The 27526-nt window shown below is 56.6% G+C and overlaps 1 protein-coding gene across 1 annotated transcript in view; it reads left to right on the top strand.

The window, feature by feature from the left end:
• CSRNP3 (cysteine and serine rich nuclear protein 3) overlaps positions 1-27526 on the top strand; it is a 211366-nt gene that overhangs the window by 114486 nt on the left and 69354 nt on the right. The gene's annotated exons all lie outside the window — the stretch shown is intronic.

Raw genomic sequence — 27526 nt, 5'->3', positions numbered from 1 at the left:
ATATATTGTTTATTATCATTAATATTTAATGTGCACAGCGGTGATGAATTAAAGCAACCTCAGACTTGGATGTTCTTCCACCATGAGCCTTTATTCCCTATGCCAGATCACACACTGGTACAATATTTGTTAATAACAAATTCCGAGGCAAAAACGCTTGAAAAACGCATAGTGGGCACGCAGCCTTATAATGCACAAGGCCATATGACAGCTCCCTTGGACAAAACCACAAGGCTACAATATGGAATCTATGAAAGTTTATGGGGCCCTTCTGTCCCTTGTTTCTAATTTCATAAAGCCCGATTCATTAGGAAATTTTTATGTAATTCAAAGTTCTGTCCAGCTGCGCTCATTTTTTGGAAGGTGGGCTAAACTTCCGTCAAATTCATCATAATTTACACCAAAAATATGGTACAAATTACAACAGAAATGCACTACAGTCCCAGACTACCGAATGTTATTTGTCATGGCATACAACATGTGAAAAGATCAGCCAAATAATTTAAGAGGTGTGCGCCTCAATGAATTTGGCTTGTCTTACTCCAGCGCACTGTTCTTCATCACTGACATATAAAACTCCAGCCTTGATGAATCGGAGCCCCAGGGTTTATTTTTAAGAGACATAATCTACTTGGATGGACATTTGCTTTTGTGGAGAACTCATTGTTTTAGCCCTAAAGCTGCGCCTTCACACCACAGTGCAGAAACACAACTTAGGATGTGACGCGCCCCCTGGGCCATATTCTTTAGTGGGAATATCCGGAGCCGGATCAGATGGGGGTTGTAGTCTTCCGAGTGGCTGTGACCCGGTCCGTGCCCAGGGTGTCAAACTCAGTTGTATGTGGCAGTCCTACAGATGTTATTAAGTTCTTAATGTCGACTACGCCACCCGTTGTGTTGCGGTCACTATGGCCGCCGCTGCAGCAGGGTCCGCTGAGGCTGATGGTGTAGGTGCAGCTTGTGATGGTATAACCCCCAACGGGTGGGGTATAGCCTCAGGGGGTCAGGTGCAGAGGATGGGGGTTGTGGTGGTGCAGCATAGATGTGAAAGGAAGACAGAGTCGGGTTGTGCAGTTTAGGGTATTTACTCACTGCTGATGTTCCGGTCACTCCAGCTTCAAGTGACCTCCCGAGCCGTGCTGCGTCCACCAGGTCCTGGATCCAGCCAACCCCCAAGCGAGTCCGGAGCGTGACCCTGAGCTCTCCTTCTGTCCTTTCTCTGGCCGTCCCCACTAGTGATCCACCCAGGTCCAGCTCCCTCGGGCCTTCTGTTGGGTGACCCTTGGCCTTGGGTTCCCTGACCCTCCACGTGGTATGCCTTCGTGGTGGATGTGGTGGGTGGCCGTGGCAGACGCTGCCCACGGCCTCCGGTCTCTGGCTGGGGTTTGTTTTTGCCCCCCCACCAGCTTGGGTTCCGGTACCCTGATGCCGGCTCTTCACCCGTTGTTTTAATTTGGGATCTTGGAGTCCTCTCTTCTGCTTCCCCCTCTGGGTCTCTCTTTCTCTGCTCCACTCTCTCTCTCTCTAGGGCTCTGCTCTGCTCCTCTTCCTGATTCTGACAGACTGACCCTGTTCTTTGATGGTGCCCACCTTATATACACCCTCTATGTGTGAGCTCAGGTGACCAGCACCCAATGAGCTCCTATCTTTACCCAGGCTGCTCCCCCTATCTGCCCCTACACTACTTGGGATGTACCACCCCCCTCCCACTCCAGCCAGGAACAGACTCGGTCGTACCTGCACATTTCTAAGTGGGAGTACCGTCGGCCTGTTCCTCGGAAATGGGATGTATGTAGTGCATGCAGCCTACCGAGCTCAGGTCCACACTCCATCCTTACCCGGGAGTGGAATATCACACCTCTGGGTTGAGGTGCAATACCCCTGTAGCAGCCGAATCCTCAGGGTGCTACATTCCCCCCTGGTAAATCACAGCACGTCCTCGGGCTGTAAGACATAACACCAAAGCATACAAATTTTTGCATAACATATAAAACATATAAAACATTATATATATATATAACTTTTCAGATAAAACATTCTCGTCGTCTCTTGTTTCTCCTCCGGTCACTGTGCAACTGTTGACCGGGCAAAGTGCGACAGTCTTTCTAGAAAAATGGTTTTCCTATAAAACCGGTAGGGGGCGCTTTAGGACGCGCAACTATTTACAGGGATATGGCCGCTCTCAGTCCTCGGCCAGGTATTAGGGAGGAATGACCGCTCTCAGTCCTCGGTCAGTGGGATTTAAGGGATAAACGGGTAACAGTTCACACTTGCTGGTCCCAACGGGGACTATTTTTAGCAACAGCAACAGTTTCAGTTTATGGTGCCCCGACGGGCAACTATATACAGCTCCTGCTTCGCTGTACTTAACGACGGCGTCCTCCTGCTCTTTCTTTATTGTTACCTTTGGCTCTAGTTTCAGACCCGTCCGGGTCCTCTTGTTCTTCCTCCTCACATCGCAGCTCCTCCTCTGTCAGGCGATGCACATGGAGGGCGTAAGGTCCTTTGGCACACTTGTGCCGGGTAAAGGTGACCTCGTCCCCGATATAAAGGTCACGACCTCTGTGCCCCTCCGGCAGATGGGACTCCACATCTCTGCGCGTGACAAAGACGTCGCCGGGGGTGTTGTGGTCTCTGATGAAGCCCCACCCATGCTGCATGTTGAACTTAATTACAGTCCCGGTGGTGCGGGGACTGTGCGCTGCACGGGGGTCCCTCCTGGTTCGGCTCTTCTGCTCGGCGCTCCTTATTTGGGCCTGTTGTTCCCGGACCCGCCTCTCTCTCCGCTCCCTCGCAAACTCCTCGAGCTGCTGTCGGCAGCACGCAGCACGCTCCGCTGCAGCTGCCCTGGTTTCTTGAGTGAACCCCATTAGGTCTTCTCCGGTGGGGTCCCACTCAAATTGGGTCTCTTCAAGCGGGGGCGAGATCCTTATCACGGGCTTCGGAGCCGGAATCAGGGGTGCACACATGGCCCCAACTCTCCTCTGGTGCTCCAGTTCATAATATCTCTGGGGCCAGATGAAAGGCTGCCCGTCCGGCCACGTGTGCTGGGCAAACAAGTCCTCTCCCAGACGCGGCACCCTTGGTTTTACGGGTGCGGGCGCGGTGGTGGTGGCGCCCGGGTTGCCCAGGCCTTGCGGCCAGGCCTGGGGCACCTGGAAGGTGAAGGGCACCGTCAGGACGGCGGCGCCCTGGGCTACCTGGCCTTGCGGCCAGGCCGGAGGCTCCGCGGAGGTAGGGGGCGCTGTTGGTGATGCGACGCCCGGGAATTCTAGGCCCTGCGACCAGGCTGGTGTTACTTCCTGTTTTGCCACGCTCGGGGTCGGTGCGCATGGCGTCACAGGGGTCGCGGCGGCGGCTTCCGGTTGGGGCCTAGTCTGCGTCGGTGACATGGCGTTTTCGGGCACAGCAGGGGGACTTTCGGGCTCTGCGACGGGGAGCTGGGGCAGGTAAGCGGTGTCCTGGTTTGGGGTATAGACGTTCCCTTTACCTGCCTCCATGCGTTCGGCTCCCTTCTCGGCGCCGTCTCCGGCCTTGGGTCCTCCCGCGCCATCCTCAGAGGCGGTCTGTCTCCTCATCTTGGCTGGCGTGCTCCGGGTCTTGGTTTGCTGGGCCATCTCTCGGCTCCACTCCGCCAATGTCTCTCGCTGTACCCGGGCCATCCTCCGTGCGAGGCCCTCCAGGGCAGTCTGTGCACACTCCCGGTCTCGGGGGAGCTGTGCGAGGACCTCCACTAGGCCTAGTGGGGTCGTGGTTTCCAGCAGGCTCCTGACCAACGGGTCGGTGCTGCTCTGCTCTTCTTCCAGCAGGCTCCTGGCCAGCGGGCCGGTGCTGCTCTGCTCTCTGGCCATCTCCGGGTGAGCTTCTCTGCTACTCCTCTCCAGGCTTCTTGCCTCCGGGTGCGCTCGCTCTAGACTGCTCCAGGCGGCACCCATCTTTGTTCTCCCCTTTCGTCTCCTCCCCCTTCGAGGGCGGTCCCGGGGCCACTTGGTGACTGTCAGCTCCAGGGGCTGTTCTTTCACGCTGACAGACACCTCTAGCATCACAGTCTCTGTTGGTGGGGGCGGTTTCCACTTTTGGCGCCATTTTCGGTCCTGGCCCACGATGGGAGGTGGCCTCTCGCCACCCTCTGGCACGCCCATAATGGCGTCCGCTCTTCCAAGGCGGGAAACCTTTGGAAATGGCGGGAATCGCTTCCCAGTGGCGGGAAACTCTGCAGATGGCGGGAAAACGCTGTTAATGGCGGACAACCGGCTGGAATCGACTGGTGATGGGGTCCGATGACGGGGACCCTCCGGAACCGGCAGGAGACTTCTTTTTGAGGTAAACTTGCACTTTTCTTCAGGCACGCAGTACCCGGTTGTTGTGGGCACGTAATCCTGCCGACTACGCCAAAGTTGACGCGCCCCCTGGGCCATATTCTTTAGTGGGAATATCCGGAGCCGGATCAGATGGGGGTTGTAGTCTTCCGAGTGGCTGTGACCCGGTCCGTGCCCAGGGTGTCAAACTCAGTTGTATGTGGCAGTCCTACAGATGTTATTAAGTTCTTAATGTCGACTACGCCACCCGTTGTGTTGCGGTCACTATGGCCGCCGCTGCAGCAGGGTCCGCTGAGGCTGATGGTGTAGGTGCAGCTTGTGATGGTATAACCCCCAACGGGTGGGGTATAGCCTCAGGGGGTCAGGTGCAGAGGATGGGGGTTGTGGTGGTGCAGCATAGATGTGAAAGGAAGACAGAGTCGGGTTGTGCAGTTTAGGGTATTTACTCACTGCTGATGTTCCGGTCACTCCAGCTTCAAGTGACCTCCCGAGCCGTGCTGCGTCCACCAGGTCCTGGATCCAGCCAACCCCCAAGCGAGTCCGGAGCGTGACCCTGAGCTCTCCTTCTGTCCTTTCTCTGGCCGTCCCCACTAGTGATCCACCCAGGTCCAGCTCCCTCGGGCCTTCTGTTGGGTGACCCTTGGCCTTGGGTTCCCTGACCCTCCACGTGGTATGCCTTCGTGGTGGATGTGGTGGGTGGCCGTGGCAGACGCTGCCCACGGCCTCCGGTCTCTGGCTGGGGTTTGTTTTTGCCCCCCCACCAGCTTGGGTTCCGGTACCCTGATGCCGGCTCTTCACCCGTTGTTTTAATTTGGGATCTTGGAGTTCTCTCTTCTGCTTCCCCCTCTGGGTCTCTCTTTCTCTGCTCCACTCTCTCTCTCTCTAGGGCTCTGCTCTGCTCCTCTTCCTGATTCTGACAGACTGACCCTGTTCTTTGATGGTGCCCACCTTATATACACCCTCTATGTGTGAGCTCAGGTGACCAGCACCCAATGAGCTCCTATCTTTACCCAGGCTGCTCCCCCTATCTGCCCCTACACTACTTGGGATGTACCACCCCCCTCCCACTCCAGCCAGGAACAGACTCGGTCGTACCTGCACATTTCTAAGTGGGAGTACCGTCGGCCTGTTCCTCGGAAATGGGATGTATGTAGTGCATGCAGCCTACCGAGCTCAGGTCCACACTCCATCCTTACCCGGGAGTGGAATATCACACCTCTGGGTTGAGGTGCAATACCCCTGTAGCAGCCGAATCCTCAGGGTGCTACATTCCCCCCTGGTAAATCACAGCACGTCCTCGGGCTGTAAGACATAACACCAAAACATACAAATTTTTGCATAACATATAAAACATATAAAACATTATATATATATATAACTTTTCAGATAAAACATTCTCGTCGTCTCTTGTTTCTCCTCCGGTCACTGTGCAACTGTTGACCGGGCAAAGTGCGACAGTCTTTCTAGAAAAATGGTTTTCCTATAAAACCGGTAGGGGGCGCTTTAGGACGCGCAACTATTTACAGGGATATGGCCGCTCTCAGTCCTCGGCCAGGTATTAGGGAGGAATGACCGCTCTCAGTCCTCGGTCAGTGGGATTTAAGGGATAAACGGGTAACAGTTCACACTTGCTGGTCCCAACGGGGACTATTTTTAGCAACAGCAACAGTTTCAGTTTATGGTGCCCCGACGGGCAACTATATACAGCTCCTGCTTCGCTGTACTTAACGACGGCGTCCTCCTGCTCTTTCTTTATTGTTACCTTTGGCTCTAGTTTCAGACCCGTCCGGGTCCTCTTGTTCTTCCTCCTCACATCGCAGCTCCTCCTCTGTCAGGCGATGCACATGGAGGGCGTAAGGTCCTTTGGCACACTTGTGCCGGGTAAAGGTGACCTCGTCCCCGATATAAAGGTCACGACCTCTGTGCCCCTCCGGCAGATGGGACTCCACATCTCTGCGCGTGACAAAGACGTCGCCGGGGGTGTTGTGGTCTCTGATGAAGCCCCACCCATGCTGCATGTTGAACTTAATTACAGTCCCGGTGGTGCGGGGACTGTGCGCTGCACGGGGGTCCCTCCTGGTTCGGCTCTTCTGCTCGGCGCTCCTTATTTGGGCCTGTTGTTCCCGGACCCGCCTCTCTCTCCGCTCCCTCGCAAACTCCTCGAGCTGCTGTCGGCAGCACGCAGCACGCTCCGCTGCAGCTGCCCTGGTTTCTTGAGTGAACCCCATTAGGTCTTCTCCGGTGGGGTCCCACTCAAATTGGGTCTCTTCAAGCGGGGGCGAGATCCTTATCACGGGCTTCGGAGCCGGAATCAGGGGTGCACACATGGCCCCAACTCTCCTCTGGTGCTCCAGTTCATAATATCTCTGGGGCCAGATGAAAGGCTGCCCGTCCGGCCACGTGTGCTGGGCAAACAAGTCCTCTCCCAGACGCGGCACCCTTGGTTTTACGGGTGCGGGCGCGGTGGTGGTGGCGCCCGGGTTGCCCAGGCCTTGCGGCCAGGCCTGGGGCACCTGGAAGGTGAAGGGCACCGTCAGGACGGCGGCGCCCTGGGCTACCTGGCCTTGCGGCCAGGCCGGAGGCTCCGCGGAGGTAGGGGGCGCTGTTGGTGATGCGACGCCCGGGAATTCTAGGCCCTGCGACCAGGCTGGTGTTACTTCCTGTTTTGCCACGCTCGGGGTCGGTGCGCATGGCGTCACAGGGGTCGCGGCGGCGGCTTCCGGATGGGGCCTAGTCTGCGTCGGTGACATGGCGTTTTCGGGCACAGCAGGGGGACTTTCGGGCTCTGCGACGGGGAGCTGGGGCAGGTAAGCGGTGTCCTGGTTTGGGGTATAGACGTTCCCTTTACCTGCCTCCATGCGTTCGGCTCCCTTCTCGGCGCCGTCTCCGGCCTTGGGTCCTCCCGCGCCATCCTCAGAGGCGGTCTGTCTCCTCATCTTGGCTGGCGTGCTCCGGGTCTTGGTTTGCTGGGCCATCTCTCGGCTCCACTCCGCCAATGTCTCTCGCTGTACCCGGGCCATCCTCCGTGCGAGGCCCTCCAGGGCAGTCTGTGCACACTCCCGGTCTCGGGGGAGCTGTGCGAGGACCTCCACTAGGCCTAGTGGGGTCGTGGTTTCCAGCAGGCTCCTGACCAACGGGTCGGTGCTGCTCTGCTCTTCTTCCAGCAGGCTCCTGGCCAGCGGGCCGGTGCTGCTCTGCTCTCTGGCCATCTCCGGGTGAGCTTCTCTGCTACTCCTCTCCAGGCTTCTTGCCTCCGGGTGCGCTCGCTCTAGACTGCTCCAGGCGGCACCCATCTTTGTTCTCCCCTTTCGTCTCCTCCCCCTTCGAGGGCGGTCCCGGGGCCACTTGGTGACTGTCAGCTCCAGGGGCTGTTCTTTCACGCTGACAGACACCTCTAGCATCACAGTCTCTGTTGGTGGGGGCGGTTTCCACTTTTGGCGCCATTTTCGGTCCTGGCCCACGATGGGAGGTGGCCTCTCGCCACCCTCTGGCACGCCCATAATGGCGTCCGCTCTTCCAAGGCGGGAAACCTTTGGAAATGGCGGGAATCGCTTCCCAGTGGCGGGAAACTCTGCAGATGGCGGGAAAACGCTGTTAATGGCGGACAACCGGCTGGAATCGACTGGTGATGGGGTCCGATGACGGGGACCCTCCGGAACCGGCAGGAGACTTCTTTTTGAGGTAAACTTGCACTTTTCTTCAGGCACGCAGTACCCGGTTGTTGTGGGCACGTAATCCTGCCGACTACGCCAAAGTTGACGCGCCCCCTGGGCCATATTCTTTAGTGGGAATATCCGGAGCCGGATCAGATGGGGGTTGTAGTCTTCCGAGTGGCTGTGACCCGGTCCGTGCCCAGGGTGTCAAACTCAGTTGTATGTGGCAGTCCTACAGATGTTATTAAGTTCTTAATGTCGACTACGCCACCCGTTGTGTTGCGGTCACTATGGCCGCCGCTGCAGCAGGGTCCGCTGAGGCTGATGGTGTAGGTGCAGCTTGTGATGGTATAACCCCCAACGGGTGGGGTATAGCCTCAGGGGGTCAGGTGCAGAGGATGGGGGTTGTGGTGGTGCAGCATAGATGTGAAAGGAAGACAGAGTCGGGTTGTGCAGTTTAGGGTATTTACTCACTGCTGATGTTCCGGTCACTCCAGCTTCAAGTGACCTCCCGAGCCGTGCTGCGTCCACCAGGTCCTGGATCCAGCCAACCCCCAAGCGAGTCCGGAGCGTGACCCTGAGCTCTCCTTCTGTCCTTTCTCTGGCCGTCCCCACTAGTGATCCACCCAGGTCCAGCTCCCTCGGGCCTTCTGTTGGGTGACCCTTGGCCTTGGGTTCCCTGACCCTCCACGTGGTATGCCTTCGTGGTGGATGTGGTGGGTGGCCGTGGCAGACGCTGCCCACGGCCTCCGGTCTCTGGCTGGGGTTTGTTTTTGCCCCCCCACCAGCTTGGGTTCCGGTACCCTGATGCCGGCTCTTCACCCGTTGTTTTAATTTGGGATCTTGGAGTCCTCTCTTCTGCTTCCCCCTCTGGGTCTCTCTTTCTCTGCTCCACTCTCTCTCTCTCTAGGGCTCTGCTCTGCTCCTCTTCCTGATTCTGACAGACTGACCCTGTTCTTTGATGGTGCCCACCTTATATACACCCTCTATGTGTGAGCTCAGGTGACCAGCACCCAATGAGCTCCTATCTTTACCCAGGCTGCTCCCCCTATCTGCCCCTACACTACTTGGGATGTACCACCCCCCTCCCACTCCAGCCAGGAACAGACTCGGTCGTACCTGCACATTTCTAAGTGGGAGTACCGTCGGCCTGTTCCTCGGAAATGGGATGTATGTAGTGCATGCAGCCTACCGAGCTCAGGTCCACACTCCATCCTTACCCGGGAGTGGAATATCACACCTCTGGGTTGAGGTGCAATACCCCTGTAGCAGCCGAATCCTCAGGGTGCTACATTCCCCCCTGGTAAATCACAGCACGTCCTCGGGCTGTAAGACATAACACCAAAACATACAAATTTTTGCATAACATATAAAACATATAAAACATTATATATATATATAACTTTTCAGATAAAACATTCTCGTCGTCTCTTGTTTCTCCTCCGGTCACTGTGCAACTGTTGACCGGGCAAAGTGCGACAGTCTTTCTAGAAAAATGGTTTTCCTATAAAACCGGTAGGGGGCGCTTTAGGACGCGCAACTATTTACAGGGATATGGCCTGTTATGCACACGCCCGGGCTAAGCGGCGTGTGCGTGGGATTGGTAGTGATTCCACTGGACCGTGCCGGAGAGTGAATGCCTGGAGGGGCGTGACTAAGTATTCACCCGATCCGACCAGGGTCGCACGACGGCATACGACGCCAGTGCACCAAGGAGGAACCGAGCAGAGGGACCAGGTGCTACTCCAGGACAGACCCCGGACACGGCTGTTGACCCACACAGGGGAATACAGGAACAGGCTGGTAGGCTGGCACACAGACTGGAGGGTATAGGCAGGCACGACTGGTATGCAGGCAGGCGGGTATGCAGGCAGGGGGGTAAAGGCAAGCACAGCTAGAGTGCAGACAGGGAGGCACTAGCAGGTAGGAACACAGGCGGGATAGGACCCAGTACACACCGGGACTCAGGAACAATACAGGCAGAGGGTTACAGGCAAGCACAGCTAGAGTGCCGACAAGGCTGAGCAGGGAGGACAGGGCTCTGTTCACACGGAACAGACAGGAAGGGAAAGACAGAGCCAGATACTCACACAGTACTTGCAGAGACAACAAGCAGGAGTTAGGTACGAGTTCAGACTCTGCAGAAAAAGGAAGGGAACGGACATAGAGGCAAAACAGGTAAAGGACAGGAGAGAGTTCAGACTGGAACTGAGTGTACGGAGGAGACCGACACTGCAGAGGGATACAGGAGCGGGTCTGGGAATACGGCCCCCAGAGAGGCGGAACGAACAGGCAAGGAGCGTGTTCAGACAGGACAGACCAGACACAGGAGCGGGTCTAGGAAAACGGCCACTAGAAGGCGAGAGGAACAGGCTAGGAGCGAGTTCAGACAGGTCAGACAAGATACAGGAACGGGTCTAGGTAATCGGCCCCTAGAAGGCAGGAGGAACAGGCTAGGAGCGTGTTCAGACAGGACTGACAAGAGACAGGAGCGGGTCTAGGTAATCGGCCCCTAGAAGGCGGGGGGAACAGGCTAGGAGCGTGTTCAGACAGGACAGACAAGATACACAGAAAGGACTCAGTTCAGACACGGGAACTAATACCGCAAAGCAGGAGACATACAGGACTCAGTTCAGACACGGGAACTAATACCGCAAAGCAGGAGACATACAGGACACAGTTCAGACAGGCCTGGAAATACAGCCTCCAGGAAAGGCAGACAAGGAAACAAAGGACGGGACCTGGCACCTTCAGAGTGCAAGCACACACTGAAGGAAAACACTATGCTCAGGCAGGGATAGAAGGGAGCTGCTGAGCTATATACCAAGTGACAGACAGCAATAGGCTGAGGACGCACAAGGGGTGTGACCCACAGCAGGTACAAAAGGCAGGAAGTGATCGGGCGCCGCCCTTAAGCAGCAGAAACAGACACAAACAGACAGCATGGAGGGAAGCCAGAGAGACATTCTGGACAGGAGATCAAGTGCGCCCTCTTGCACAGTGGGAGATGGACCACCATGCAAGGACGCCGCCAGGTATGTTACAGTACCTCCCCCCTTACGCCCCCTCTTCTTCAGGCCTGCCAGAATCTTCCGCAGGGAATTCGAGGGCCAGTCGTTCACTGGGTTGGAGGGGGACAGAGACTTAAGGGTAATCTCTGCTTCGAGGTACATCTTGTCAAGCTCACAGGAAGAAATAGACGGGTTATCACGTACATAATGAGGAAAAGTCACTGTCTCTTTGTTATCTGGTGGTATCCCGGAGGATTCAGGAAACAACTGGAGGTCCTCCGCCGGGACAGAAGAGTGCAGAGGCTCAGAGAAAACAACTGCTTCAGAGTATACTAGGTCGGACTCACTGGAGGAAGCAGGCGAGGAATCGGGTACCGAGTATAGGAAAGTCTCTGTCCATTCACCACCAGGTGGCACCCCGAAGGGTTCTGGAGACAGCTGGCGGTCCTCCGCCTGGTCAGAGGGGTGTAGAGACTCACGGGTAACCTCTGCTTCAGAGTACACTAGGTCGGACTCACTGGAGGAAGCAGGCGAGGTATCGGGTACCGAGTATAGGAAAGTCTCTGTCCATTCACCACCAGGTGGCACCCCGAAGGGTTCTGGAGACAGCTGGCGGTCCTCCGCCTGGTCAGAGGGGTGTAGAGACTCACGGGTAACCTCTGCTTCAGAGTACACTAGGTCGGACTCACTGGACGAAGCAAGCGAGGTATCAGATCTAGGATATAGGAAAGTCTCTGTCCATTCACCACCAGGTGGCACCCCGAAGGATTCTGAACACAACTGGAGGTCCTCCGCCTGGTCGGAGGGGTGTAGAGACTCAGGAGTAACCTCTGCTTCGGAGTACACTAAGTTGGACTCACTGGACGAAGCGAGCGAGGTATCAGGTACAGAGTATAGGAGAGTCTCTGTCCTTTCGCTACCAGGTAGCACCCCGAAGGGTTCAGGAGACAACTGGAGATCCTCCGCCTGGTCGGAGGGGTGTAGAGACTCGGAGGTAACTACCACTTTGGGGTACCCATTGTCAGGCTCACAGGACGAAGCGGACAAAGTATTGAGTACCGGGTGTAGAGAAGTCTCTCTCCATTTGTCATCGAGTGGTATCCCGGAGGGTTCAGGAGGCAACAGGGGATCTGTAGCACCCTGAGGATTCGGCTGCTACAGGGGTATTGCACCTCAACCCAGAGGTGTGGTATTCCACTCCCGGGTAAGGATGGAGTGTGGAACTGAGCTCGGTAGGCTGCATGCACTACACACATCCCATTTCCGAGGAACAGGCCGACGGTACTCCCACTTAGAAATGTGCAGGTACGACCGAGTCTGTTCCTGGCTGGAGTGGGAGGGGGGTGGTACATCCCATGTAGTGTAGGGGCAGATAGGGGGAGCAGCCTGGGTAAAGATAGGAGCTCATTGGGTGCTGGTCACCTGAGCTCACACATAGAGGGATATATAAGGTGGGCACCAACTAGAATCAGGGTCAGTCTGTCAGAATCAGGAAGAGGAGCAGAGCAGAGCCCTAGAGAGAGAGAGAGTGGAGCAGAGAAAGAGAGACCCAGAGCACAGAAGAAAAGGACTCTGAGATCCCAACTAAAATCCCCGGGTGAAGAGTCGGCATCAGGGTACCGGAACCCAAGCTGGTGGGGGTGAAAACATTCCCCAGCCAGAGACCGGAGACCGTGGGCAGCGTTTGCCACGGTCACCCATCACATCCACCCCGAAGGCACACCACATGAAGGGTCAGGGAACCCAGGGCCAAGGGTGTCCCAACAGAAGGCCCGAGGGAGCTGGACCTAGGTGGATTACTGGTGGGGACGGCCAGAGAACGGGACAGAAAGAGAGCTCAGGGCCACGCTCCGGACTTGTTTGGGGGTTGGCTGGATCCAGGACCTGGTGGACGCAGCACGGCTCGGGTGGTCACTAGCAGCTGGAGTGACCAGTACAACATCTGCAGTAAGTAAACACCCTTAACTGCACAACCCGACTCTGTCTTCACTGCCGTCTGCACTACACCACCACAACCCCCATCCTCTGCACCTGACCCCCTGAGGCTATACCCCACCCGTTGGGGGTTATACCATCAAAAGCTGCACCTACACCATCAGCCTCAGCGGACCCTGCTGCAGCGGCGGCCATAGTGACCGCAATACAACGGGTGGCGTAGTCGACACAAAAGAACTCTTAATAACATCTGTAGGACTGCCACATAACACTGAGCTTGAAGCCCTGGGCACGGGGCCGGGTCACAGCCGCTCGGAGACTACAACCCCCCATCTGATCCGGTGCCGGGTATTCCCCTCAAAAAGGAATATGTCCCAGGGGGCGCGTCAACTTTGGCGTAGTCGGCAGGATTACGTGCCCGCAACACCCGGGTACTGCGTGCCTGAAGAAAAGTGCAAGTTTACCTCAGAAAGAAGTCTCCCGCCGGTTCCGGAGGGTCCACGCCATCGGACTCCATCACCAGTCGTTTCCCGCCGATTGTCCGCCATTTCCAACTTGTTCCCGCCATCTGCAGAGTTTCCCGCCACTGGGCGACGCTTCCCGCCAAAACCGCAGATTTCCCGCCTTGGAAGAGCAGCGGACGCCATTATGGGCGTGCCAAAGGAGGGCAAGAGGCCACCTCCCATCGTGGGCCAGGACAGAAAATGGCGCCAAAAGTGGAAACCGCCCCCACCAACAGAGACTGTGATGGTGGAGGTGTCTGTCAGCGTGAAAGAACTACCCCTGGAGCTGACAGTCACTGAGTTGCCCCGGGACCGCCCTCGAGGTGGGAGGAGACGAAAGAGAAGAAAAAAGATGGGTGCCGCTTGGAGCAGGGTGGAGCGAGCGGACCCGGAGGCAAGAAGTCTAACAAGGAGTAGCGGAGGAGCTCACCCGGAGATGGAGAGAAAGCAGAACAGCACCGGCCCGCTGGCCAGGAGTCTGCTAGAGACCGAGGAAGGAGGGCAGAGCAGCACCGGCCCGCTGGCCAGGAGCCTGCCGGAAGAAGAGCAGAGCAGCACCGACCCGATGGTCAGGAGCCTGCTAGAGTCCACAACCCCGCTAGGTCTAGCGGAGATCTTAGCGCAGCTCCCCCGAGACCGGGAGTGTGCACAAACTGCCTTGGAGGGCCTCGCAAGGAGGATGGCCCGGGTACAGCGAGAGATACTGGCGGAGTGGAGCCGGGAGATGGCCCAGCAAGCTGGAACCCGTCCACGGAGCATGCTCCCCTGGGAGAGGACACCAACTGCCTCTACGGATGACGCGGGAGGACCCAAGGTCGGAGACGGCGCTGAGAAGGGAGCCGAACGTATGAAGGCAGGTAAAGGGGACGCTTATACCCCATACCGAGAGACCGCCCACCTGCCCCGGTTCCCCGTCGCAGAGCCCGAAAGTCCCCCGTCCGTGCCAGTAACCGCCATGTCACCGCTAATGACTAGGCCCCGACCAGAAGCCGCCGCCGCGACCCCTGTGACGTCACACGCACCGACCCGGAGCGTGACCAAGCAGGAAGAGCCTCCGGCCTGGTCGCAAGGCCCGGTACTCCCGGGCCCCGCATCACCAACAGCGCCCCCTACCTCCGCGGAGCCTCCGGCCTGGCCGCAAGGCCAGGTAGCCCAGGGCGCCGCCGTCCTAACGGTGCCCTTCACCTTCCAGGTGCCCCAGGCCTGGCCGCAAGGCCTGGGCAACCCGGGCGCTACCACCACCGCGCCCGCACCCGTAAAACCAAGGGTGCCGAGTTTGGGAAAGGACCTCTTCAGCCAGCTCACATGGCCGGACGGGCGGCCCTTTATCTGGCCCGAGGAGTTTTGTGAGCTGGAGCGGCAACAAAGACTAGGGCCCTTGTGTGAGCCCCTGATCCCGGCTCCGAAGCCCGTGACTCGGGTCTCGCCTCCTTTAGAAGAAGCCCAATTCGTGTGGGACCCCACGGGAGAAGATTTGATGGGGTTCACCGGAGAAACTCGGGCAGTCGCCGCTGAGCGTACTGAGTGTTGTCGTCAGCAGCTAGCAGAGTTTGCGAGAGAACGGGAGGAGAGGCGGGTCAGAGAACAACAGGCCCAAATCCAGAGCGCGGAGCAGAAGAGCCGGACTAGGAGGAACCCCCGTGCAGCGCACTGTCCCCGCACCATCGGGACGGTGATAAAGTTCAACCCGCAGCATGGGTGGGGCTTTATTCGGGACCGTAACAACCGCGGTGACGTTTTTGTGACCCGCAGAGACGTCGAGTCCCACCTGCCGGAAGGTCACAAAGGCCGTGACCTCTACGTAGGAGACGAGGTCACTTTCACCCGGCACAAGTGTGCCAAAGGACCTTATGCCCTCCACGTACACCGCCTGACGGAGGAGGAGTTGCAGTGCGGGGAGGAGGAGCAAGAGGACCCGGACGGGTCTGAAACTAGAGCCAAAGGTAACCAAAAAGCAAAAGCAGGAGGGAGCCGTCGTTAAGGACGGGGGTAGAGACTGTATATAGTTGCCCGTCGGGGCACAGTGAACCTTTGCTGCTAAAATAGTCCCCGTTGGGACCAGTGAACTGTTTACCCATTAACCCCTTCAACCTACAGGCTGAGGACTGTGAGCAGCCATTCCCTTCCCTCTACCTGGCCGAGGACTGAGAGCGGCCAACTTCCCCTGTATATAGTTGCGCGTCCTAAAGCGCCCCCTACCGGTTTTATAGGAAAACCAGTTTTTCTAAGAGACCGTCGCACTTTTCCCGGACACACGTTGCACAGTGTCCGGAGGAGGAACCTGAAACAAGAAACGACTACGAGAATGTTTATATGAAAAGTTTTATATATATAATGTTTTATATGTTTTATTATGCTTATATGAAAAAAAAAATTTTTTTTGTATGTTTTGGTGTTTATGTCTTACAGCCCGAGGACGTGCTGTGGTTTACCAGGGGGGAATGTAGCACCCTGAGGATTCGGCTGCTACAGGGGTATTGCACCTCAACCCAGAGGTGTGGTATTCCACTCCCGGGTAAGGATGGAGTGTGGAACTGAGCTCGGTAGGCTGCATGCACTACACACATCCCATTTCCGAGGAACAGGCCGACGGTACTCCCACTTAGAAATGTGCAGGTACGACCGAGTCTGTTCCTGGCTGGAGTGGGAGGGGGGTGGTACATCCCATGTAGTGTAGGGGCAGATAGGGGGAGCAGCCTGGGTAAAGATAGGAGCTCATTGGGTGCTGGTCACCTGAGCTCACACATAGAGGGATATATAAGGTGGGCACCAACTAGAATCAGGGTCAGTCTGTCAGAATCAGGAAGAGGAGCAGAGCAGAGCCCTAGAGAGAGAGAGAGTGGAGCAGAGAAAGAGAGACCCAGAGCACAGAAGAAAAGGACTCTGAGATCCCAACTAAAATCCCCGGGTGAAGAGTCGGCATCAGGGTACCGGAACCCAAGCTGGTGGGGGTGAAAACATTCCCCAGCCAGAGACCGGAGACCGTGGGCAGCGTTTGCCACGGTCACCCATCACATCCACCCCGAAGGCACACCACATGAAGGGTCAGGGAACCCAGGGCCAAGGGTGTCCCAACAGAAGGCCCGAGGGAGCTGGACCTAGGTGGATTACTGGTGGGGACGGCCAGAGAACGGGACAGAAAGAGAGCTCAGGGCCACGCTCCGGACTTGTTTGGGGGTTGGCTGGATCCAGGACCTGGTGGACGCAGCACGGCTCGGGTGGTCACTAGCAGCTGGAGTGACCAGTACAACATCTGCAGTAAGTAAACACCCTTAACTGCACAACCCGACTCTGTCTTCACTGCCGTCTGCACTACACCACCACAACCCCCATCCTCTGCACCTGACCCCCTGAGGCTATACCCCACCCGTTGGGGGTTATACCATCAAAAGCTGCACCTACACCATCAGCCTCAGCGGACCCTGCTGCAGCGGCGGCCATAGTGACCGCAATACAACGGGTGGCGTAGTCGACACAAAAGAACTCTTAATAACATCTGTAGGACTGCCACATAACACTGAGCTTGACGCCCTGGGCACGGGGCCGGGTCACAGCCGCTCGGAGACTACAACCCCCCATCTGATCCGGTGCCGGGTATTCCCCTCAAAAAGGAATATGTCCCAGGGGGCGCGTCAGATCCTCCGCCAGGTAGTAGAGGTGCACAGACTCTGAGGTAACCACAGCTTTGGAGCATCCTTGGACATGCACACCGGTTAAAGAGAAAGAAGCATCTGATGCCGGGTGCAGGAAGTTCTCCTGTGTGGAGTCTGGATGGGCAGAAGTCTCTTCGGCCAGGAGAACTGGTGCACCACCCACACACATTACCCATTGGGGCTGCTCCGGGATATTGGGAAGTGAAGCTTCAGCAGGAGCCTCCGGGTTAGGATCATCGAAGACCACTAGAAAGGCCACCAGGAAGGCCATTAGGTCCCGGAGGATCGGATCCTGTGTTTCATATAGGGGGTTGATCCATTCCAAGGCATCACCCGCCAGGTAAGACATCATAAAGGCCACTTTAGCCCAATCGGAAGGAAAATAAAGAGGGTAGGCCTTAAAGTGTAACATGCATTGCTCCACAAATGCACGACACTGTCTTGGATCCCCATAGTAACGTGGCGGATCCGCAGGAACGAGAGCTGATAGATCCATCTGGACGGTGCGTAATTCGCCTGGAACTCAGCTAAGGGAAAAAAAAATTATTTATTTATTTTAATGCATGTATTCGCTGGAAAAACTTCTCAGAGAGCGAAGGCCGTGGGGCTCAACGGGAACCATGTCCTGAGCATGCTGTTATGCACACGCCCGGGCTAAGCGGCGTGTGCGTGGGATTGGTAGTGATTCCACTGGACCGTGCCGGAGAGTGAATGCCTGGAGGGGCGTGACTAAGTATTCACCCGATCCGACCAGGGTCGCACGACGGCATACGACGCCAGTGCACCAAGGAGGAACCGAGCAGAGGGACCAGGTGCTACTCCAGGACAGACCCCGGACACGGCTGTTGACCCACACAGGGGAATACAGGAACAGGCTGGTAGGCTGGCACACAGACTGGAGGGTATAGGCAGGCACGACTGGTATGCAGGCAGGCGGGTATGCAGGCAGGGGGGTAAAGGCAAGCACAGCTAGAGTGCAGACAGGGAGGCACTAGCAGGTAGGAACACAGGCGGGATAGGACCCAGTACACACCGGGACTCAGGAACAATACAGGCAGAGGGTTACAGGCAAGCACAGCTAGAGTGCCGACAAGGCTGAGCAGGGAGGACAGGGCTCTGTTCACACGGAACAGACAGGAAGGGAAAGACAGAGCCAGATACTCACACAGTACTTGCAGAGACAACAAGCAGGAGTTAGGTACGAGTTCAGACTCTGCAGAAAAAGGAAGGGAACGGACATAGAGGCAAAACAGGTAAAGGACAGGAGAGAGTTCAGACTGGAACTGAGTGTACGGAGGAGACCGACACTGCAGAGGGATACAGGAGCGGGTCTGGGAATACGGCCCCCAGAGAGGCGGAACGAACAGGCAAGGAGCGTGTTCAGACAGGACAGACCAGACACAGGAGCGGGTCTAGGAAAACGGCCACTAGAAGGCGAGAGGAACAGGCTAGGAGCGAGTTCAGACAGGTCAGACAAGATACAGGAACGGGTCTAGGTAATCGGCCCCTAGAAGGCAGGAGGAACAGGCTAGGAGCGTGTTCAGACAGGACTGACAAGAGACAGGAGCGGGTCTAGGTAATCGGCCCCTAGAAGGCGGGGGGAACAGGCTAGGAGCGTGTTCAGACAGGACAGACAAGATACACAGAAAGGACTCAGTTCAGACACGGGAACTAATACCGCAAAGCAGGAGACATACAGGACTCAGTTCAGACACGGGAACTAATACCGCAAAGCAGGAGACATACAGGACACAGTTCAGACAGGCCTGGAAATACAGCCTCCAGGAAAGGCAGACAAGGAAACAAAGGACGGGACCTGGCACCTTCAGAGTGCAAGCACACACTGAAGGAAAACACTATGCTCAGGCAGGGATAGAAGGGAGCTGCTGAGCTATATACCAAGTGACAGACAGCAATAGGCTGAGGACGCACAAGGGGTGTGACCCACAGCAGGTACAAAAGGCAGGAAGTGATCGGGCGCCGCCCTTAAGCAGCAGAAACAGACACAAACAGACAGCATGGAGGGAAGCCAGAGAGACATTCTGGACAGGAGATCAAGTGCGCCCTCTTGCACAGTGGGAGATGGACCACCATGCAAGGACGCCGCCAGGTATGTTACATGGCCGCTCTCAGTCCTCGGCCAGGTATTAGGGAGGAATGACCGCTCTCAGTCCTCGGTCAGTGGGATTTAAGGGATAAACGGGTAACAGTTCACACTTGCTGGTCCCAACGGGGACTATTTTTAGCAACAGCAACAGTTTCAGTTTATGGTGCCCCGACGGGCAACTATATACAGCTCCTGCTTCGCTGTACTTAACGACGGCGTCCTCCTGCTCTTTCTTTATTGTTACCTTTGGCTCTAGTTTCAGACCCGTCCGGGTCCTCTTGTTCTTCCTCCTCACATCGCAGCTCCTCCTCTGTCAGGCGATGCACATGGAGGGCGTAAGGTCCTTTGGCACACTTGTGCCGGGTAAAGGTGACCTCGTCCCCGATATAAAGGTCACGACCTCTGTGCCCCTCCGGCAGATGGGACTCCACATCTCTGCGCGTGACAAAGACGTCGCCGGGGGTGTTGTGGTCTCTGATGAAGCCCCACCCATGCTGCATGTTGAACTTAATTACAGTCCCGGTGGTGCGGGGACTGTGCGCTGCACGGGGGTCCCTCCTGGTTCGGCTCTTCTGCTCGGCGCTCCTTATTTGGGCCTGTTGTTCCCGGACCCGCCTCTCTCTCCGCTCCCTCGCAAACTCCTCGAGCTGCTGTCGGCAGCACGCAGCACGCTCCGCTGCAGCTGCCCTGGTTTCTTGAGTGAACCCCATTAGGTCTTCTCCGGTGGGGTCCCACTCAAATTGGGTCTCTTCAAGCGGGGGCGAGATCCTTATCACGGGCTTCGGAGCCGGAATCAGGGGTGCACACATGGCCCCAACTCTCCTCTGGTGCTCCAGTTCATAATATCTCTGGGGCCAGATGAAAGGCTGCCCGTCCGGCCACGTGTGCTGGGCAAACAAGTCCTCTCCCAGACGCGGCACCCTTGGTTTTACGGGTGCGGGCGCGGTGGTGGTGGCGCCCGGGTTGCCCAGGCCTTGCGGCCAGGCCTGGGGCACCTGGAAGGTGAAGGGCACCGTCAGGACGGCGGCGCCCTGGGCTACCTGGCCTTGCGGCCAGGCCGGAGGCTCCGCGGAGGTAGGGGGCGCTGTTGGTGATGCGACGCCTGGGAATTCTAGGCCCTGCGACCAGGCTGGTGTTACTTCCTGTTTTGCCACGCTCGGGGTCGGTGCGCATGGCATCACAGGGGTCGCGGCGGCGGCTTCCGGTTGGGGCCTAGTCTGCGTCGGTGACATGGCGTTTTCGGGCACAGCAGGGGGACTTTCGGGCTCTGCGACGGGGAGCTGGGGCAGGTAAGCGGTGTCCTGGTTTGGGGTATAGACGTTCCCTTTACCTGCCTCCATGCGTTCGGCTCCCTTCTCGGCGCCGTCTCCGGCCTTGGGTCCTCCCGCGCCATCCTCAGAGGCGGTCTGTCTCCTCATCTTGGCTGGCGTGCTCCGGGTCTTGGTTTGCTGGGCCATCTCTCGGCTCCACTCCGCCAATGTCTCTCGCTGTACCCGGGCCATCCTCCGTGCGAGGCCCTCCAGGGCAGTCTGTGCACACTCCCGGTCTCGGGGGAGCTGTGCGAGGACCTCCACTAGGCCTAGTGGGGTCGTGGTTTCCAGCAGGCTCCTGACCAACGGGTCGGTGCTGCTCTGCTCTTCTTCCAGCAGGCTCCTGGCCAGCGGGCCGGTGCTGCTCTGCTCTCTGGCCATCTCCGGGTGAGCTTCTCTGCTACTCCTCTCCAGGCTTCTTGCCTCCGGGTGCGCTCGCTCTAGACTGCTCCAGGCGGCACCCATCTTTGTTCTCCCCTTTCGTCTCCTCCCCCTTCGAGGGCGGTCCCGGGGCCACTTGGTGACTGTCAGCTCCAGGGGCTGTTCTTTCACGCTGACAGACACCTCTAGCATCACAGTCTCTGTTGGTGGGGGCGGTTTCCACTTTTGGCGCCATTTTCGGTCCTGGCCCACGATGGGAGGTGGCCTCTCGCCACCCTCTGGCACGCCCATAATGGCGTCCGCTCTTCCAAGGCGGGAAAACTTTGGAAATGGCGGGAATCGCTTCCCAGTGGCGGGAAACTCTGCAGATGGCGGGAAAACGCTGTTAATGGCGGACAACCGGCTGGAATCGACTGGTGATGGGGTCCGATGACGGGGACCCTCCGGAACCGGCAGGAGACTTCTTTTTGAGGTAAACTTGCACTTTTCTTCAGGCACGCAGTACCCGGTTGTTGTGGGCACGTAATCCTGCCGACTACGCCAAAGTTGACGCGCCCCCTGGGCCATATTCTTTAGTGGGAATATCCGGAGCCGGATCAGATGGGGGTTGTAGTCTTCCGAGTGGCTGTGACCCGGTCCGTGCCCAGGGTGTCAAACTCAGTTGTATGTGGCAGTCCTACAGATGTTATTAAGTTCTTAATGTCGACTACGCCACCCGTTGTGTTGCGGTCACTATGGCCGCCGCTGCAGCAGGGTCCGCTGAGGCTGATGGTGTAGGTGCAGCTTGTGATGGTATAACCCCCAACGGGTGGGGTATAGCCTCAGGGGGTCAGGTGCAGAGGATGGGGGTTGTGGTGGTGCAGCATAGATGTGAAAGGAAGACAGAGTCGGGTTGTGCAGTTTAGGGTATTTACTCACTGCTGATGTTCCGGTCACTCCAGCTTCAAGTGACCTCCCGAGCCGTGCTGCGTCCACCAGGTCCTGGATCCAGCCAACCCCCAAGCGAGTCCGGAGCGTGACCCTGAGCTCTCCTTCTGTCCTTTCTCTGGCCGTCCCCACTAGTGATCCACCCAGGTCCAGCTCCCTCGGGCCTTCTGTTGGGTGACCCTTGGCCTTGGGTTCCCTGACCCTCCACGTGGTATGCCTTCGTGGTGGATGTGGTGGGTGGCCGTGGCAGACGCTGCCCACGGCCTCCGGTCTCTGGCTGGGGTTTGTTTTTGCCCCCCCACCAGCTTGGGTTCCGGTACCCTGATGCCGGCTCTTCACCCGTTGTTTTAATTTGGGATCTTGGAGTCCTCTCTTCTGCTTCCCCCTCTGGGTCTCTCTTTCTCTGCTCCACTCTCTCTCTCTCTAGGGCTCTGCTCTGCTCCTCTTCCTGATTCTGACAGACTGACCCTGTTCTTTGATGGTGCCCACCTTATATACACCCTCTATGTGTGAGCTCAGGTGACCAGCACCCAATGAGCTCCTATCTTTACCCAGGCTGCTCCCCCTATCTGCCCCTACACTACTTGGGATGTACCACCCCCCTCCCACTCCAGCCAGGAACAGATTCGGTCGTACCTGCACATTTCTAAGTGGGAGTACCGTCGGCCTGTTCCTCGGAAATGGGATGTATGTAGTGCATGCAGCCTACCGAGCTCAGGTCCACACTCCATCCTTACCCGGGAGTGGAATATCACACCTCTGGGTTGAGGTGCAATACCCCTGTAGCAGCCGAATCCTCAGGGTGCTACAGATGTGTTCACACAATAAATTCATGAGGCTTTTTTTTTGTCATGATTTTCTGAAAACAAGATAAAAACTTGGCATCTTTATCACATTTTAGGAAAATTACAGAGAAAAAAAAATTTCCCAAACTCATCGTGTGACCACAGCCTTAGGCCTCATTCCCATCTGTGTGCTGTATGTGACGCGCCCCTGGGCCTGTGTCGCGCTGCGTTGCGCACGCGGGAGCTTACCCGGAGCCGGATCTGTTTAGGGTTGTAGTCTCGTGGCGGTGACCCGGTCCGTGCCCAGGGAGTCAAACTGGACGGCAGTCTGTTAGCGGTAGAAAATGGTTGATGACTACGCCACCCGTTGAATGCAGCCAGGGGGCTGCTGCTGCAGGGCAGACCGCTGAGGCCGGTGGAAGGATGGTGCAGCGTGACAGTATAACCCCCAACGGGAGGGGTATGGCCTCAGGGCAGCCGACGTGGATGATGGGGGTAGCAGGAACCACTCAGAGACGGTATGGTAGCGTTCAGGGTCTTTACTGGTAACAACGATAGACCCTCCCGGAGTACTTGCTAGCGAACGGGGCCTGGTCAGTCCTTGAGCAGATGGGATCTCCCCTGGCCAGGCGTAGTTGTAGGCCTCCCAAGCTGACTGTACTCTTCTGGCTACCTTGCTAGAAGCTGATGTAAGTAGCCCACGTCCCTGAGTGTACCGTGTGGTGCTCACCCGTATGGCCGGTGACTCGGGGCCTTCTAATGGCTTCCGCTCCACGATGGTGGTGCTGGTCCCACGCGTGTGACCGGGCCTTCGGGCTTCTGGGCCAGGGGACCTGAAATCCCCTGCCTGACGGATTCTGCTGCTGGGTAGAAGTTAGTCCCCACAGCCTCGGACTCCGGGTCCGGTAGAGAATCTTCTTAGTCAGGGCGAGCTCTTTAGCTGCCAGCCCCTGACTCCTTGTGACTCTGCTACTTCCTATGCTGCTCTTGTCTCTACTCTTCCTGGACTCACTAACCCTGCCTCAGCCCCGGGTTTATACAGGGGAAGTTCTTCCCCTCCCAAGGCTGGGCAGGAGGTGTGGCATGCACAGGATCCCTGACCAAAGGACCTCCCACCTGCTCTCAGACGTAATATCTCTATCACTGTGACAACCAGACCCCTGGGGTGTCACACTCCCCCCTAGTGAAATTTAGTACTCCGGGACTAAACACTTTTTAGAAAAATATAACAAGGTATATCAAAGAACAATAAAATACAATAAGGAAACACAATAAGATGGTCACGGATGTCCGCAACCGGGTGCAGTCTTTGAAGAAAAGCAAAGGTGTCCATTTCACCAACACAGGGAGACGTAACCAGGTAGGGGTCTGTCCTACCCCGAGTCCTTAACAGTCTCTAGTCCATCCTGGGTTACGCTCCAACTATATACAAAGGATTCCCGGTAAATCCACCGAAGACTCCTAAAAACAACTAGAAACACAAAATTACACACAAGCAACAATAAACAGGTAAACATTGTAAAACAACTTAAACATTTAGATCCTCCAACGTGCGGGTAACTGGCCTCTAGTGGCCCTAGTGGACCTACGGAGCTGACTGTCTGGCCCTGAACTACAGGGTGTAGGAGCTGTCAAGGGTAAACTGGGCAGCTGTCTACCGGCTCTTTGTCTCACTAGGGGTACGGCAGGCTCACTATAAGCAGAGGGTGGATTCTCCTGTTCTGCTTGGGTGGAGTCTTCTGCCTCCTGGACCGGCTGCTCTTCCAGCTCTACCCGTTGCTCCGTAGGTTCTTGGGATGATGGTTGGAGGAAGGTGAGTACGGGTACCACAACTGCACCATTGACTTGAGTCCAAGACCGAGGGAAGTCCCCGAGCACGGTACTAACCATATCTTCCCTTTCTTCCACGGGTCGATGGTCTTCTTGTTCTTCTTCAGGGTTCCTCAGTTGTTCGGGACACTTCTTCAGGTGGTCCCGGGATACAATGGCTGTGGTTTCCCCTCCGTCTTTACTGATGGTACAGACCTTCGGGTTCTCGTGGCTTGAGGGCAGTACGGTGTACGGGTCCTTCTCCCACTGGTCGTCCAACTTGTGGAGCCGTCTCTTCCTCTTCAAGACCTGCTCTCCGGGTACCAGGGGAACAGCGGGAGCATACTGGTTGTAAGTTTTCTCTTGTCTTTCCCTAGCCTGACAGAGACTTCGCTCCACGCTCTCCTGTACTCTCCGGTACTGCTGCTGCCTCTCTGTGTCCCAGTCTGTTTCTGGTGAAGTGTCCTCGGGGGTCAGGACTCCCATTTCCAGGTCAACAGGTAACTTACCAGGTCTTGCCCTCATTAGGTAAGCCGGGGTACAGTTGGTGGAACCTACCGGGATGTGGTTGTATAGGTCCACCAGATCGGGCAACTTTTCAGGCCACAGACTGCGTTCTTCCAGGGGCAACGTTTTTAGAAGATCCATTACCACCTGGTTCATTTTTTCACAAAGTCCATTAGTCTGCGGATGGTAGGGTGTCGTCCTTATCTTCCGGCAGCCATACAGATTGCAGAATTCCTGAAAGACCTCCGCTTCAAAGGCAGGTCCCTGGTCCGTCAGCACTTGGTCCGGGTACCCGTGTGGACGGCAAAAGTGCTGCTGGAAGGCTCTAGCTGCTGTTCGAGCCATTAAGTCCTTGACGGGGACGACAACCAGAAACCGGGAGTAATGATCCACGATGGTTAACGCGTAGACGTAGCCACTTCTGCTGGGGGTCAGTTTTACATGATCCAAGGCTACCAGTTCCAACGGTTGCCGGGTGACGATGGACTGCAGGGGAGTCTTCTGGCTGGCCCGGTCCTTCCTTCTCAGATTGCACGGGCCACAGTCTCTGCACCACTTCTCGATGGTTCCCCTCATGCCTACCCAGTGGAACCGCTCGCGCAGCAGGAACTCCAGCTTTTTCCACCCGAAGTGTCCAGCTCCGTCGTGGTATGCCTCCATCACCATGGCTGCGTCTCTTCGTGGCACCACTACTTGCCAGAGTAGTTCATGCGTCCTGGAGTTAACCATTCTGCGGCACAACTTCCCCTTGTAAAGGAACAGTCGACTCTTCTCTGCCCATAGTTGTTTGGCTTCCTCTGGAGCGTCTGATTCCAGGCTAGCCTCCGGGCGAGTCAGCATCTCCTTCACCAGTCGGACGGCAGGGTCGCTGTCTTGCGTTTCCGCCCAGTTGTAGTGAGGTAAGGGGTTCAACGTAGCAGCCTGCTTACTCCTTACCCGGTGGGAATACTGGATAGTCCCATGACGGTGGAACGCAGGGAGTTCAACTTCTTCCAGTCCCTCCGGATCTTCTCCTCCGTCCGGCAGGTTGGGCATCCTGGACAGGGCGTCCGCGTTGGTATTGGAGCGCCCTGCCCGGTATTTAATTGTGAACTCGTAGTTGGACAGACGGGCCATCCACCTCTGCTCCAGGGCACCGAGTCTTGCCGTGTCCAGGTGTGTCAGCGGGTTGTTATCCGTGTATACGGTGAACCGGGAAGAAGCGAGGTAATGCTTAAAGCGCTCGGTGACTGCCCATACCACGGCCAGGAACTCTAGCTTAAATGAGCTATAATTCTCGGAATTCCTTTCGGTGGGTCGCAGTTTTCGGCTGGCATAGGCGATTACTCGCTCTTTCCCCTGCTGAATCTGGGACAGTACGGCTCCTAGCCCGACGTTACTGGCGTCGGTGTAGAGGATGAAGGGCTGGCTATAGTCCGGATACGCCAAGATTTCATCCCCCGTGAGGGCCATCTTCAGCTGGCGGAAGGACTCTTCCTCTAGCTCTTCCCATTTGAAGGGCGGCTTCTGGTTCTTGGCCTTCCGGGACTGGCCTATCAGGAGGTCCTGCATAGGCGCCGCCTTTTTGGTGAAACCGGGAATAAACCTTCGGTAGTAGCCTACCAACCCTAGGAACTGCCGCACTTCTTTTACGCTGGAAGGGCTTGGCCATCCTTTGATTGCGGTGATCTTATCGGGGTCGGGAGCCACTCCGTCAGCGCTTACCACGTGTCCCAGGTATTGCACCTTTGGTTTCAGGAGGTGACACTTGGAGGGTTTCACCTTTAGGCCGTAACTCGCCAGAGCTTCGAACACCTCCGCCAGGTGTTTCAGGTGGTCCTCATAAGTTTTGGAGTATACGATGACATCGTCCAGGTACAACAGGACCGTCTCGAAGTTTCTGTGGCCCAGACAGCACTCCATTAATCGTTGGAAGGTTCCTGGGGCGTTGCAGAGTCCGAACGGCATGCAGGTGAACTCGCTAAGTCCCATCGGGGTGGTGAATGCGGTCTTCTCCCGGTCCGCCTCTGCTACAGGAACCTGCCAGTACCCGCTAGTGAGATCCAAGGTAGAGAAGAAGTTAGCAGATCTTAAAGCAGCCAATGACTCCTCTATCCTTGGTAAGGGGTACGCATCCTTGTGTGTGATACGGTTGATTTTCCGGTAATCTACACACATCCTCATGGTGTTGTCTTTCTTTTTGACTAAAACTAGTGGGGCTGCCCAGGGGCTACAGCTATCCCGGATTACCCCAGCCTCCTTCATGTCTCTAAGCATCCCCTTGGCGTGTTGGTAATGTGCAGGGGGTACGGGTCGATACCTCTCTTTTATGGGAGGATGATCTCCCGTGGGGATGCGGTGTTCTACCCCCTTGACTCGCCCGAAGTCTAACGGGTGTTTACTAAACACTCTCTCATACTCTTGAACCACCCGATAGACTCCTTGTTTCTGGTGTGAGGGAGTGGAGTCAGTACCCAGATGTAGTTGCTGACACCAGTCCTCCATGTCTTTCTTAGAGCCGTTACCTTCCTCCGGGTGAGATGGAGGCAAGGGTTCCACAGATTGTATAGAATTTTGATTAGTGGTATATAATTTGGCTAGCGTGGCATACCGGGGCAGGTACACTTCCCTCTCCCCGATATTTATT

Source organism: Phyllobates terribilis, unplaced genomic scaffold (genome assembly GCF_046119375.1).
Source record: "Phyllobates terribilis strain yellow unplaced genomic scaffold, ASM4611937v1 Scaffold_9__5_contigs__length_417890890, whole genome shotgun sequence".
Taxonomy (NCBI): domain Eukaryota; kingdom Metazoa; phylum Chordata; class Amphibia; order Anura; family Dendrobatidae; genus Phyllobates; species Phyllobates terribilis.
The sequence above is the reverse complement of the archived record's forward strand: the minus strand, read 5'-3'. Positions and strand labels throughout refer to the sequence as shown.